At 34.4% G+C, this 15,281-nt stretch overlaps 1 protein-coding gene across 4 annotated transcripts in view; it reads right to left on the bottom strand.

Annotated features, from left to right (window-relative positions):
• The window catches only part of LOC119631888 (frizzled), a 193,749-nt gene that overhangs the window by 154,843 nt on the left and 23,625 nt on the right, over positions 1-15,281 (bottom strand). The window lies entirely within an intron of this gene.

Here is a 15,281-nt window from a genome sequence, read left to right as displayed (position 1 = left end):
TGATGTTTATTACGGCAATAACAAGTTGCTTACGAAAGGAAAAGAAAGAAAGATAAACAAAAAATGGGGGCGGAATGTTGCCAAATTTCAAAAACATATTGCACTTGTACTGATTTTTGACTCCTTACATAAACTTAATTGAATTCTAGTTAGCTGAGTGAAATTGCATTTTACTTCTCATTAAAATCTAAGCCGATTAAATAATTATCATTATATTCCATGTAAACTTCCAAATTCAATTCGAAAAAGTAAACTATCATGGTGTAGTATACGCCAAGTCTCAACTTGTGAACATCATTTTTGCATAACTGACAATCTAAACGATAATCAATTTTTTTTATTTTTTATTTTTTTTTGATATGACCAGACCCCGATTCGCGTAACGCGTTGAGTGTCAAAAAGATGTGGGGAAAGTGAAAGAAAAAAATAGGCAGATGGTGGCCGCAGTCAGGTGGGTGCGTTTCTCTACTGTGCTTTAATTTGCGCCCGCGAACATTGACTTGCCGGTCGCGATTCTTACCTACTTGGTTACTCAAGCGGAAGAAGTGACATTGTCTTCTTTATTTTCATTCACGAACTTTCTTTACGCAGAAAACTACGGTATATTTTTCAAGCAAACTTTGTTTTAAATGGTCCAGTAGATGCAATGAATTTCCTACGATGGCTGGAAAATAGTCATTATCTGGAGAAAATTTTTTCGTGTGAAATGCATCTCTGATGATAGGTTACGATCTGATGTCTTGCCTAATTATTTCAAACACAAGGTGTTTATGCTCGTTTAAAAGGATTTTTCTCGAAATACAATATTTTAAAACGGCCCATAAGATAAATCTGACAATTCTCATTCTTGTCATTCGAATTTTTCGGGCTGTAGGCTATGTATTCCGCTAGCACCAGGCTATGTAAATGATTTGTTTTTTTTTTTTTTTTTTTTGTAAATTCAAACTTGTATAAAGCACTCATTGATACATTTTAATATTTATTATTCTCTCAATTTTCCCTCCATTTCCACAAAAAATTGCCAAAACGGCATTCACATGTGAGCCGTTACAGTATCTCGACCTCGAAGTGAATTAATTTCATTTGCACCAGCTACACTGCGCTAGAAGACCACTCGCGAAAATGGCTTCGGTTTTGGTATTTGTTGATGAAAAAAAAATGTTCTTTTCTTTAATATTTATTTCTTTCGAATATTACTATCCCATAGTCTGTCTCTCTTTCCATCCCAAAAAAGTTGTGAAGAAAAGCTATTCCCTTCTTTTACATTTCTACAATGGCTTTTGTCTAAAGGCATTGTAGTATTTCGATCGGAAAAATAATGTGATTATACCCGCACAAAAAGGGACAGAATATGTTCTTTGCTACTGACAGGAGGCGTTAGTGGTGGTAATTGCGCTAGGACAACAGCCGCTATATTTGATATCTTATCAATATATTATCAATAAGTTAGTTATAACGCTCTTAGTAAGGTTCTCGTGAGCGATGCCTCCCATACGACCCCGATGTGTTACAAGTGAAACTTGAATTGCTGTTAATTATTATTGCCTCTCAGTCATTGCTAATATGAAGGAGTTGCCGTATTTGTCAATATTGAAAATTTTCAGTTGTTAACTTTCAAAGTCATTAATTTTTATGTCAATAAATTGTTTTTTGTGTTTATGTATTTGTCTACAAAAAATAAAAAAAATCGAGTATAAATAAAGCAATGAAAGGAAAAACAAAAACGTGCAATACAGCGTTCATTTTTTGCAAACTTCCAGTGTAAATAGAGAAGGAAAACCATCCTGATCATTATAGTTCTTGAAGAAATTGTATGAATATTTTCTTGAAAAGCAAAATAAGTTGGTTGCCACCTCCTTCCTCTTTTTTAATTTGTTATGCTGCCGCAAAAGATGTTGAACGGCATCTGCTTTTAGCCAGTCAAGGCTCATTCACTCATTTATGCACACATTTTGAACGGGCAACAAACGAATTTACGAACAACCCCCTAAAGGCTGAAATAACAACAACGACAACAACTAATACAATAATCGAGGTAAAAACAAAAAGGAAAAGACATAAGGCCGTAACAGCAACAGCAGCACTAACAACCCTTGGTTAATACGTACATACGAACAGAAAGTTTTTGCTTTTAACATTTTAGGCTTATATCGCTTTTATTTTCTTGATACACTGGATGGGAGAGAGTATGCTGAGTGAGCGAATGAACGCGAGATTTAGTTAAAGGCATATTATAGCTTTGCATGTTGGACAATGATTGTAGTTTTTGGTTTTCATGGTTTGCAAATAACAAAGGCAAAAGGATGATTTCTATTTACGATGAGATTCCCTGGAGTAAAGCAGCATCAAATGTAAGCACAAAGCAAGATTCATAAGATTCAGACTGCATAAGACCAGCGTTCCACCACCAGATCTAACATCATAAATATATGGCCTTCTATTCTGCTACAATCATCGACAATTCGAAATCTTATCTTTTGGATTTATGCACACACACACACACACACACACACACATATATATATATATATATATATATATATATATATATATATAGAGAGAGAGCGAGAACGGAAATATATATATACTCTCTGTGTTTGTTTTGTATTCTTTTTTCTTCTTCTTCTTCTTCTTCTTCTTCTCCTTCTTGCAATTCTATTATTACTTGTAAAGTATTGTTCTGTTTCTCGTTTGGGTTTCTGCTTATGTTTCCACTTTTTTGCCATCACAGGAGATATGTTAGATAGATGAGAAAGGTTTACAACGCATTGTTATGCATAGCAGGGGCCATATAGAGATTACAATATTGGTTCACAGATAGAACCCATTATGTCTATAAGAATTTCTAAGCACTTAATATCTTTTATCTGACAACGAACAATATGTTGTTCACTGACGCACTGAAGAGCGGTTGTAGTTGTTCAGTTAATACTTAATCGACCTGATCATGTTATATATAATATGTATTTGGCTGTCTGCGTATGTTTTTGCCTGCTTGTTGCAATAAGATTGCCGTGTATTTCTTACCCCGTTCTCATCGCGTGAAGTTCCAAAGTTCCAGTTCTTTGGCTGAAAAGTATACACAAGTAAAATGACAAAGAAACAAAGGCATACGAGTATGACTTTTGCAGTAGAATTTGTTTAAAGGACCCGTCGTCGATTCGAAAAAGTTTTTTCTATATCGTAGAATTTATTACTGGAATGCAAATATCATATAAAATGGATTACGGCGAATATATGAAAATACACGATGGATCGCTTGTAGCGTAATAATTCAGTTAAGTTTCGTATATTTATGACTTACGCGGTTGTATTTATGATGTATGTATAATAAGTCGCGTACATATGTACATGTTTACATAAGATTCAATCCCCAGGTTATTCGAAAGCGTTTTCGAAAACCATTGGATAGAAAAAAAATTTCATACAAACGAGCAGTGGAGGCTTCTCTTAGCTCGTGACTTTTTGTTTGTACATAATAAAAAATTCGGCTTAAACTCAGCTAAAACCTGTTTCTCATTTTATTTTCTCTTTGCGTACATTTTTATCTCTAATAAATTAAATCAGTTTAAAAATTTTTCAAAAGTTTGCAACAAAATACTAAAAATCAACCACATCGACCAGATCCTCTAGCGTTGGTCCGTAAACTTATATGTGTTCGTTAAGTCAGTCAGACATACAACAATGTCTGGTGGTATGAGCCTTTTTATGTTGTCAGCCTTTGGGTACAATTATTTATCGTTCAGTCATAAAAATATTCATGTGTTCAAGGAACAGAATGCTTGATGTGTTTTTTGCGGTTTAACTTTTTCTTTTCTGGTTTCGATTAAAAAAGAAAATTAACTACGTAACAGATTCATATTCAGTATTTTATATAATTTAATTTAATTAGGAAAGGAAAGATATCAAGCATGGATGTTCAATTTTAAATTAAATTCTATACGTAGAACCATCATAAAAAATTAATCACATATACAAGCTCTGAACTGAATTTTCATCATAATCCCATGGTAATGTTTATTTACCTGGTATATGGGTTGTAGTCAATGATAATCTCTGATTTGCAAAAACTATACGCTTCTCTCCAGTACATCGTCCTCGCGGACATTGCTCCGCTTAAACTAACAGTTAGTAAATAGTCATTCTTCTGAATAAGCCTAAATGAACACTAACACTTACCCAATATTGAATTAATTGATTGTTCTGAGCGCAGACTTAAGTTGTGCTTCATATAAACAAGCATATGAATTCTCAATCAGGGCGAATAGTTAAATCAAAATTAAATCTATGCTTGGCATTCTTATTTATTGACATAAGCATTCTCAATGGTTATCATTTAATTTATTTTCTTCATTCGTTTTTATATGTCTCGGGCGGATTTCGTTGCTTTAACATATTTTACTGATAAGTGCTCCGAGTTACGTTCGCCTAGAGATATACAAAGCACACCGTACACTATCGCAAAACTATGAGTGATACTCGCATGTCAAGTATTCGTCGGAAATAATTATAAAAACTTCTTAATCCATATCAGCTGCAATTATACGATTCTTCGTCAGTTTCTTAGCGTGTTTACGTGCTGATTGTGCCCGATGTACAAATTTTATAACACATTCAACCACCTGTGCTCAGATGAACGTGCAAAGATACTGATATAGTTGGGCGGGTCTGAAATCTTATGCTAATCCAGAATACATACACTTCATGGGGTTAACCAAGGAAAATATTAACGAAACAATAAGTTGTTGTATATATTTATTCTTCGGTGGCGGGGATGGGGTATAGAAACACAAAATATTTCTTCTCTTAGAGATAGTTCCCGTTAAATATGATTCTAAGACCCCAAGTGCCATACCCATAGAGATATATACGATGAACTTGTCAAAATATCTAAATTCCATCTGCTAATCCAGGGGTTTTTTTTTTGTTTTTAATTATTAAGCATTAAGTACTTCGAGATATTAAAAAAAAAATTAATTGATTTAACACTAGAATTACCGTATGACTCAATACAATTTTCTTCAATTAAAAAAAAAATCGTTATAAAGCATGTAAAGCTCAAATATTTTCTGAAAATTTTTATTCATATGAAGATATCTTTAAATACCTATAGTCAGATTTTCTTTACATGGTCTACTTTTAACGATATCGTTGATATTCATACCTATTTTTAGCCTTATGGACAATTTCGGTCACTAAAATGAACGTAGAAAGCTAACACTTGGCTTGATTGATTAAGAATGTGAAAGAGAAACTGAAACAACTCTGAGAAATATCGTCATTTTTTTATATTTTTGCTTATGACTTTCGGTATTATCCTGACCGATAAAGATATTTCCAAACATCTCTCAACCGGATATTTGTACGCATCAACTTCATGTTCCGTTCTTCAGAAAAGCACCCCTTAATATGGCCACAATTGACAAAAAGATTTTACTTACAGTTTATTTCCCATTTATTCTCACAAACATTAACGAATTCACCAAATTGCGAATAAATTTAAAATGAATTGGAATCACAATTTCATTATTAATTGTCGACGTATTAGTAAACTGTTCGACACCATTTTGGAACTGAATATATATATGGTTTATCTAGCAAGCAGACTTTCGGATATATGTTCACAGAGTCGAAAGTTATACAAGGGGCGGCGTTTTTTCAAGGTTGTCTTAATTTCTAATCTACAACGGGCATATTCCAACCAATTCTTGACAGTGTGTTTTTAATCAATCAGAGAATATTTGTGTCATATTTCAACTTCCTTCTTCTTCTTTATTCTTGCGAGTTTGGAGATGTCACCAATATTATGGGTCGAAGGGACCCAAAGCGCTAGAGGTAGCGTTAAAATGTTCCAATGGCTACTTCAGTGTTCCAATCATGGTCGTTCGTAATCAATGAAACTCAACGCTTTTTATTTCACATAGCGCACTTGTCAATAAGTTCCAGAACTAACGCACTGATGTCATCTTTAGCAAAAAATCCATCTTCGTTTTAGAGGGATTCAACTCTTAAAGGACATCTGTCAAAATTTTTTGTCATTTGGATTGTTGGGTTGCAAATTAAAGTAGCATCAGTGACTACTTTTATTGCTTCCAAAGCAAGGGGAAAATACGAATCTCAAATGGTGCTTAAACGTTGCGTTTAATAGGAAGCAATGTCGTTCAAAATCAGAATCGTCTCGTCAAGAGTTGCAGCCACCTTCCTCCACCGAGAACAACAATTAGTCGATGGTTTGATGATTTCAAACAACATTCGAATATTGAATTTGCTGAAGGTAGCGCGCGTTCAAAAGAAAATATCAAAACACTCTTGAAAATCATTTTCCATAATCGAAAAACAAAATTGTAGAAAACAAATGACATGCCAAAGAAGCCGCCTTTACTTTACTATTTGGATCGAAAGCGTATGCGTGAAAACGTTGTTGTCCTGTTTGCCTTCAGTAGGACAGAAACTTGGACATATTGACTCACTGCGATCTTTGGAGCTTTTTAACCGCAATAAAAAGGATATTTTTCTGCAGTCTACGTAACTGGGCAAAATGACACGCCCTGCCGGTCCAATTTCTGCCCATCCACCGCATCTTCCAGATCTAGCCCTGACCGACTGTTATCTATATGCAAATTTGACAAAATAATATGATCACTACGGAAACTGAAGCCTGCTTTCCACAAAAGAAAACATCGAAATATTAGGCATGACAAGGCATTGGATATATTCTATTACATTTGAAGAAAATGTTGATGAGCGGAGCGAAATGATGCAAAAAAGTTTTCCTTACTCCTAGTTCTGAAACTTATTGATCGATGCATTAATTTAGAAAAAATTTTACTTTTGTCAATTATCATCCTTAGGTAATGATGAGAAAAAAGCCAATTTGACATTTCTTGCTTAATACTATATAACTAAAAAAAAATTACATAATTATAGTGCGAAAAGGAAAATGAAAAAAGACAATTCAGTGCAATTAGATGGACGGAAACGTTACAGCGAAACTTTAACTTAAAAACGTTTGTCGAATATCATTATCGTTCGGTTTTATGAGGGTAAGACGAGTCTTAAAATTTTTTCAAGCGCGGGTAGGTGTAGCGTTTTTTTAGGAAATTTTTTGATTATATATTTATATTGTTATTCTTTTTCTGGTCGTTTCGGAGAAACGCACCAATACCATCACCAAAGGCATGGCTTATCGTTGCTTTATGCACCGTTTGCATTCAAAATTAAAGCCTGCCAACCTAGTCTCCTATTGTGATTGGTGTTCCTCCCTCTTCTTCTTTTTATTTCGCTGTTCGCTTCACTATACGTTTGCCCCTGCCAACATGTCATACGTCGTTATATTGTCTAAAGCAGCATCGCAACTAGTTTTAACGGTTTTTAAAAAAAAACAATTTGATACATGACGGACATTCATGGTAGAAGATAAACCGCATCATCATCATCATCATCATCATCATCATCATCATGATCAATGATCATGATCATCATCATAATTATTATCATCATCATCATCATTATCATCATCAGCGCCATCCGCATTAACATCAATATCGCGCCTAAACATCATTAATAATACACTATATGCTAAAGAGAGTCACAGTTAACCGATCAAGTTATTTGTTGTTAGTTGTATCGTGTTTTCCTCCCCATAATGATCATTATAATGATGACTGCGATGATGCCGTTGTCCCGACAATGTTTGTTACTCATCACTTTGCATGCATAACTTAAACTTTAACATTCTTCTATTTTTCTATTTTAAAATAATTTGACATGAAAATCTGTTTTGATTTCACAAAAAAATTTTTCCTTTTTCTTTTCTTTTCTCCCATACCATTAATTTATTTTGCTATCAAAACAATTTGTTTATCTTCTCTCTCTACAACAACGTACTTTTAAGAGTGTTTGGATGCATCGTTTAATGGCTTTTTGTTGTAAATATAAAAAATAATTTTAATGGGTTTATTTTTTTCTATTTTTCTATTTTTTTATTTTTTTATTTTTTTATTTATTTATTTATTTATTTTTTTTTTTTTCTTTCTTTTTAAATAAGTTCTCCACATATCGCCAGCTTAGCTGATTAAAAGTTTAGAGGTAGAAGGAGTTTTAAGTACATCTTTTATTTTATTTTTTTTTTTCAAAAGTTTTTAAAACGTAAGTTTGAAAATGTTTATCGAGAAAGCTGGTAAAACAGCAAAACCAGACAATCATAGGAAATGATATTAGAAAGCTTTATAAGGAATGAGCTAAAGGCAAAAGTTTAGTGTTTCATTTCCTTTAGTTATCCCTCAAAGAGCATGTTAAGTGTATTACACAATTTTAACAGATAGGCACAAACAAACCCTTCGATACGTTTACGTTATAAAATTTTCATTTTAAGACACGTTATTAGTAAAGTAGCAGTATTTGTGGACGTTCGACTTGAAGTTAACCGATTTACGCTTTTTCAGTTTAGCGTTTATACCAGTTATGGTAGCAGTACACTCTTGGATCATATATGATACGGAAGTAGGTAATATCCAGAATGACTTGGGAGGCCACCACTTTTTACGATTGATTTAAGCATATTTATGATTTTTGTCTGACATAAGCGCATGTGTTTCTTCGTTCAGCTTATAGACAAAAGGAATGTCTCCTTACGTGCAGGCACGCTGGTGTTCGAGAACGGTTATAAGAAAACTGGAATGAAAAAAACGCGTAGTGCTAGGCAACATTCGACTTGAAAATGGAGACATCAGATACGACAGGAAAGCCTACTGTTGGTTGGCTGCTTCAAAGACGGGCAGTACAGTAGTGTATTGTGATGTACACAGGTCACAACAAGACAAGTGAATGAGGCTGAAAAATACGTTTAGTGCTGTTCTAGGATTTTATCTTCGTAAAAAACTCGCTCTGCATGTAATGCACTGGGCCATTTTGACGACCATTTCTCATATAAGATTTTATGTTGAAAAAATCGTTCTATGAAATAAACTTTGAATTTTCAATATTTTGAATGTGCAAGCTTAAGATGTAATGGAACGAAAATATTGTCTTTCGTTGCAAAATTAATAGAAGAGATCACTACTTCGACCTACAAATTTACCACACTACCACGTTTTCTGTGAAGAAATGAAATTTTGCGCGTTATGAATAGTAAAGTCACACAGCAAATGGCAAACCGAAATTTTGCAAAGCGTTCTCACATACTTTTTAAAGTCCATTAACGGCGTAAGCAAAATGAAAATGGGCTTAGCTGCATAAAAACCAATCCTCCGGAAAGGAAACCATAGTACACATTCTTTTTCCCGATAGGAAGTTGGCTCATAGAGTAGCTAAATTACTCTGTTGTGCACATCAAATCAACTATAATCCCCATCTACGTGATCTACGTGAGAGGGTCCAAGCCGCTGCATTAGACTTGTGACGTGTGCTACCATAGGGCTTCACCATAGGGCTCATAAAATAATTTCCGATACCCTATACCCCAATCGTCAAACTTACCTAGATTATGTGCTATGTCTTGGCAGCTAAACAGTGACATTTTCTACGAAAGGCCACGAAAGAATTAAATACTTGACGTATTGGATAGATCCAACAGACGTGATCCCAGCCCATGCTTTCCTATACCGTTAAACATAGTAGAGTTAAACGTGCATGTGTCCGCGTAAATCCACTAAAGACCTGTACTTTAACTCTGCCATTGAAAATTTAGTTCAGATATGAAATTTTTGAATGTATGCGAACGTTTCTAATAAAAACGATCTCGCCAGACTAACTGGAATCCATAAATAAGAAAATGAAATTTTTCATACGATTACATAAGGCGGTAAGTGCTCATGAGGATCTTTCCTACTTATTCTCTTTAAACGGTTCTATGGTTTAAAAAGTGTGTCCCGGCTATTTTTGTTCATGTCTATTTCTCTGGTTCTATTCTAAGTGCATGATGGAACCATTTTTTTTTTGCAGCATTTTTTCGACAGCTGTGTAATCTTAGGAAGAAAAAAAAAATGGTAATAAATTGAATTTTTATTGGAGCAAACTATTCTTGCAGATTGCATAAATGTGTCAGAGAAGTTATTCCTCCTCGACGCGGTTGGTGGTAAGAAGGAAATTCTCTTCTTAAATTCTAGCAAATCTGTGTACAAATGATGAAATCTTACCATTCCGCAATAGCAATTTAAAAAGCAACTAAAATAAAACTATACAGAAAACATGCACAAACATCCTAATGTGCGCTCACTCGCTGCACATTAGGCTATATCAATAAATAGTTGAAGATTTTCATAAATTAAAAAAACATATACATTCTTTTGCTTGATTATTGAACCAGTTTAGTTAGTCTTGTGTCTGTACGCCTGTGCGCCAGCAATAAGAAACGAAGCAGGCATGATCTTCTTTAGAACGACTCACAGTATGAGTCAGGCATGCACGCATTAGACCAAATCACAGTTTTAGCGTTTAGCCAGCACAACATGATTGTAATTATGGCAAAACGGAATCATTTGCAAAACAGTCAGGTGCCAAAATAAGGTTTGCCGCATGTTTTATCATCCAATTTAAATGTATGTGACAGAAACCTATATACGCTTTCTTGCGTACGCACAAAACATAGATTGTCTCCGCGCATCACTGGAAAGGGGCGCACAAAAGAAAGCAAAAGAAAGAAAATCAAATCACAATATTGTGATTGACAATTTCTCGGAAGTAACGTTTGCCCCCTCTTCTCCTTTCTAAGCATACCGTTTTGTAGCTTAATGTCCGCGAGCAGAAGAAAAAGCACTACATATATTCTAACGTATAATTTTCTAAATTTTAATTATATAGCATCTCTTCGTGGCCGCTACGCTACGAGTACCAGCCCCATAATTTCTTTAAACTGTGTTATGTTGACGGGACAATTTTGTGTTTTCAATCTTTTTTAAATAATCTTTACGGTGCTGATGAAAGTTTGAATGGAGACAACAGCAACAACAGCAAGCGCATCGTAATGAAGATTGCGAAGCATATTTTCAACACATAAGAATATGAAAGCAAACGGAACGGTTAACTGTTAACAATTTCATATCAATTTCATATATAATAACCCAATATTTTCATATCCTTCTAGTCTCGCCTACATTTTCTTTAATTTGTTCTTTCCTATGTGCGTTCGCACTCCTCTTGGTTTCCCAAAGTGTCATATTTAATTCTTTCTTTGTTTGCTTTACTTTATGCGAAACCAGTTTTGACACTTGTCAACATTGTATAAAACCTAAAACAAATGTAATAAGTGAGAATATTATACGCGGCGGTGGCCGCATCTTTTATACGCACCATCTCTTTATCTCAAATAGAGAAAAACAAAAAAAAAAAAAAAAAAATTATATAAATCGATACTCTATAGTGTGTTGACGGTGTAATGGATTTTTCCAATTCTTTTACATGTGTATCATGTAAATCACTCATAGAACATCAATTTGAATATTTATCGACATATCTATACCATCTGCCCCATTTCCAACACCCAGCTACATGCACGAGTTTCTAATGTTTTGTGGGTTATTTTTATACCCTACACTACTTGTGGTACAGGATATATCAGATTGTGCGGGCATATGTAACATCCAGAAGGGATTAAGGTAGACCTACCTTTTATTCAGAATCATTTTTTGAACCGATCTAAGCCTGTCTGACCGTCGGTCCGCCTGATGTCTGTCTACGTAAATTGTGTTCAAACTGCACGTCATAATTTTTGAGATATTGTCATGAAATTTGGTACACAGATGTACCTTGGCCCAAGAATGAACGCTATCGAAATTGGTTCGGATCTGTTCAGTTTTCAAAATTTCTCAATAAACGTAGCTTGGTAATAATAATTCGACATTCTAAGTTGGTATGAAAACTTTGGACCAACTCGAGCAATTTTTTCACCCCCGTTCATATAACGAAAACTGAGCTTTATATGACAAAAACATCTAATTTTCAATGCTTCATGGCGAAAATCAGATCATAGTAATAATTTAAGATAAGAAATTAGGTTTACCAAATTTAGACCCTCTCGGTCTATTTCCTGGATGCTATTCTAAGAAGGATTTTGAGAAAACTTTTAGTTAGAAGTTTAGAAGTTTTAACATGGTGATGGCGATGAAAATTGACCCGTCATAGTAATTTCACGCAAAAATAAGAATTGCATTAGAGAGTGTGGTGTAGGGTATTGAAAGATCAGCCTAGCCAAGCCTAGCCTATGACCAATCGCTCATGAAATGCCTCCTGTACGTACGATATGGTATTGATCCAAAAAAAGTTGGGTAGGAAAGATAGGGAGTGGCAGCGGCTTGGAAGCTGTCCGCTCAACCGGTAATTGCCGAGCATTCGAGAATTTATGAATTTGATACTGATCGAGATCATATATACTTTATTATAGGATCGACGAACTCTACTTCTGGGTGTTGCAAGCATTCTGACAGAATGAATATACCCGCAAGCTCACGTTGGGTGGTGTAAAGTTCATGTTCATCTCAGAACGAGTTTCAAGCGGCAATCATTTGAATTTAGTACGGTCTCTTTTTAAATCAAGATGTGGATAGATTTTATCTTTTACATAAATGTAAATGGATTATTACTATAAGTCAGTTTGACTTTAAGCGCTCTTTTTTAATTTCTATACCACTTGTACGCCACTTGTGGTACAGGGTATATTCAGTTTGTGCGAGCGTATGCAACATGCAGAAGAGTTTAAGATGCACTCACCTTTTATTGTACTAATCGATTCAAAATCATTTTTTGAATTGATCTAACCCTGCCTGTCCGTTTGATGTCTGTCCTTGTATATGTGCGTTCAAAGTTCAAGGTCGTAATTTTTGAGATAATTTGATGAAATTTGGTACACCGATATATTTTGACTTAACGGCGAACACTATTGAAAATGGCTCGGATCGGTCTACTTCTTCGGCCACGGCCCTTATAACGTCTTCTCAAAATAAGGAGAAAAATTGCAATTTTTGACAAAACTCGCTGCATAATCATACTTCGATATTATAAATTGATAAGTAAATTTTGGTTTGCCTGGGACAATTTTTGGAACCCTCTCTCTTATAACGAAAACTGAAGTTTATATGACAAAACAGGTGTAATTTCCAATGTTTCATAATGAAAATCAGTTCATGATAGTAATTTAAGGTGAAGAAATTAACGGTTCTAAATTTAGACATGCCCTTTGTAGAGTACAAAAGCCTAAGGTATAATATTGTGTTCCTCTTGTGGCTTTATAACGAAATCTGCCGATCAAAAAATACAAACAGCCACCAACTTTTCCGATGCCCCAATATAGCTGCGAGGATAATAGATCGTAATTTCAATGGCCAGGGGTCCCAATAGCACGCTTTTCGAAAATATCCAAGCTCGCATCATCGTCTATGCTTTCGCAGACTTCATTATCGGTGGCCTGCACGTAGGTTGAAACGGCAGAAATAGCTCGAGAAATTTCCGTACACATACAACCCCTTGATTAAAAAGAAATTTATTGCTCAACGTTTGAGCTTAGAATATACCCCCACCACCTTCTCGAATAGATTTCAAATAATTGTTGCCAGTCAGATAACTTATTTTGCCTGGAAACTGCTTTTAGCATGTGAATATCATTGTTTCCTTCTTCTGCAATTTTACATTCTTTTCTTTTGAGCTCCAAAATATGTTCAGCGCTTTTTCTACGTAATGAGGAACCTGTGTTGCGATCCATTACGGCACAATAGACTGTTATTCCCTCGTAATAGAGAAGCAGATTTCACACTGACCAATTTTCTGGATTCAACGTTCGTTCGCTAAGATTAAGGCAGATGATGGCCCGTGTAATAATTTCAGTAGGTCTCAGGCAAGCATCTAAGTGATTTAATTTAAATAACTTTATTATTAGGCGAAATATATGATATTCAATTTGCCCTTCAGATGATATCGTGATTCCTATGTATAGCTAAGCTGCATCTATCCTGATTTTACTTATGCTTGTATTCTCTTCAATTTTGATTTCGACCATTTCGATAATGTGCTCGTATTCTACATTTGATAAAGTGTTCAAAAATAAATTCCTTCCGCGGAAATTGGTCGCTTTTTCAAATGTACCTGTCGCGCGCTATCAATTTTCCCGAAATTTCAAGTATAGATAACTTGGATGCTGATATTCGAGTGAGTTTTTTTACAAACTGCCGCTCAGTGTATATCAAATTTTAAAGAGTTGTAAGCAATTTATGGCATTGCGTTTTTCTGTGCTTTTAAATGAATTAATTTGGAAAAAAGGGACTGCTGAGGCTACCGAAGTGATTAAGTTGGCTTGGAATGAAAATGCCGTTATCTACAAAAAAGTTCATTTATTTTATTTATTTATTTCGTTCAGCTTCACATTAACATGCATGGTGACCTACGCAACTCGTATTGTAGAATGCCCAGGTAACATTATTGCATAAAATGCTAAGTAGAATTTCAATGTGTTATTAACGAACAAAAGTAAATTAATTAAAATATTTAGAAAAATCGAAGGGAGAAAATTGAAAATGTGGTCTATGACATTTCATTCAAAAAATTTTAATCGCGAAAACAATGAAATTCGCATATGACCATCCTTCTATGGGTGGGAAGTTCCATCGCACTCCTTGTATTTTACAAGCGCGGTTTCTTCTGATTACCACTCGATGCAGATCGACGCAAGGGCATCTATAAACTTTCCGATAAATAGCAAAAGATTCCGCATACTGACGTTGCATACTTCGATTATTAAGCTTTGAAGCGGTTACATTTTACATTAAGTTTAAATTTATTAACAACGAAATAAATTTAGGTGTAAGTATAATAATTTGAATATTTATCTTAACTTGATTGTGCTTGTTTTCTTTTGTTTCTAACTGCTATCAAATTAAAACTTGCTAACTGCATCCAGTTAAAACTTGAAAACTGTTTCATCAAGATCCTATTTATTGCTGGCATTCTCTAATTTATCTGCAAAAAAAAAAGGAGCCTTCAAGATGTAGTTTGATCTATACAGCTAATTACTACTACTAGCCACTCATAATCACGAATCGGCATAGCAAAGACTGGGTCCATTGACAATACCTCGTTCCATTCGATGCAATCTCAATCCTCAATTCCAAATAATAATATAACAGTTTCACGAGGAAACACTTCTTTATGCAATCACTTTTCAGATTAAATAAAGCTTTAGCTTTCTTTAACGTTTAAAATTTTCTAATTATAAATTTTAGCTTCTATTTGTAGATATTTTAATTATTGAATTAAGTGTATTTTGAACATATGAACACAAACATGTATCAAAAAAT

Source organism: Glossina fuscipes, unplaced genomic scaffold, assembly GCF_014805625.2.
Source record: "Glossina fuscipes isolate IAEA_lab_2018 unplaced genomic scaffold, Yale_Gfus_2 1, whole genome shotgun sequence".
In the NCBI taxonomy this organism is placed as follows: domain Eukaryota; kingdom Metazoa; phylum Arthropoda; class Insecta; order Diptera; family Glossinidae; genus Glossina; species Glossina fuscipes.
This window is presented reverse-complemented; position numbering and strand designations above follow the sequence as displayed.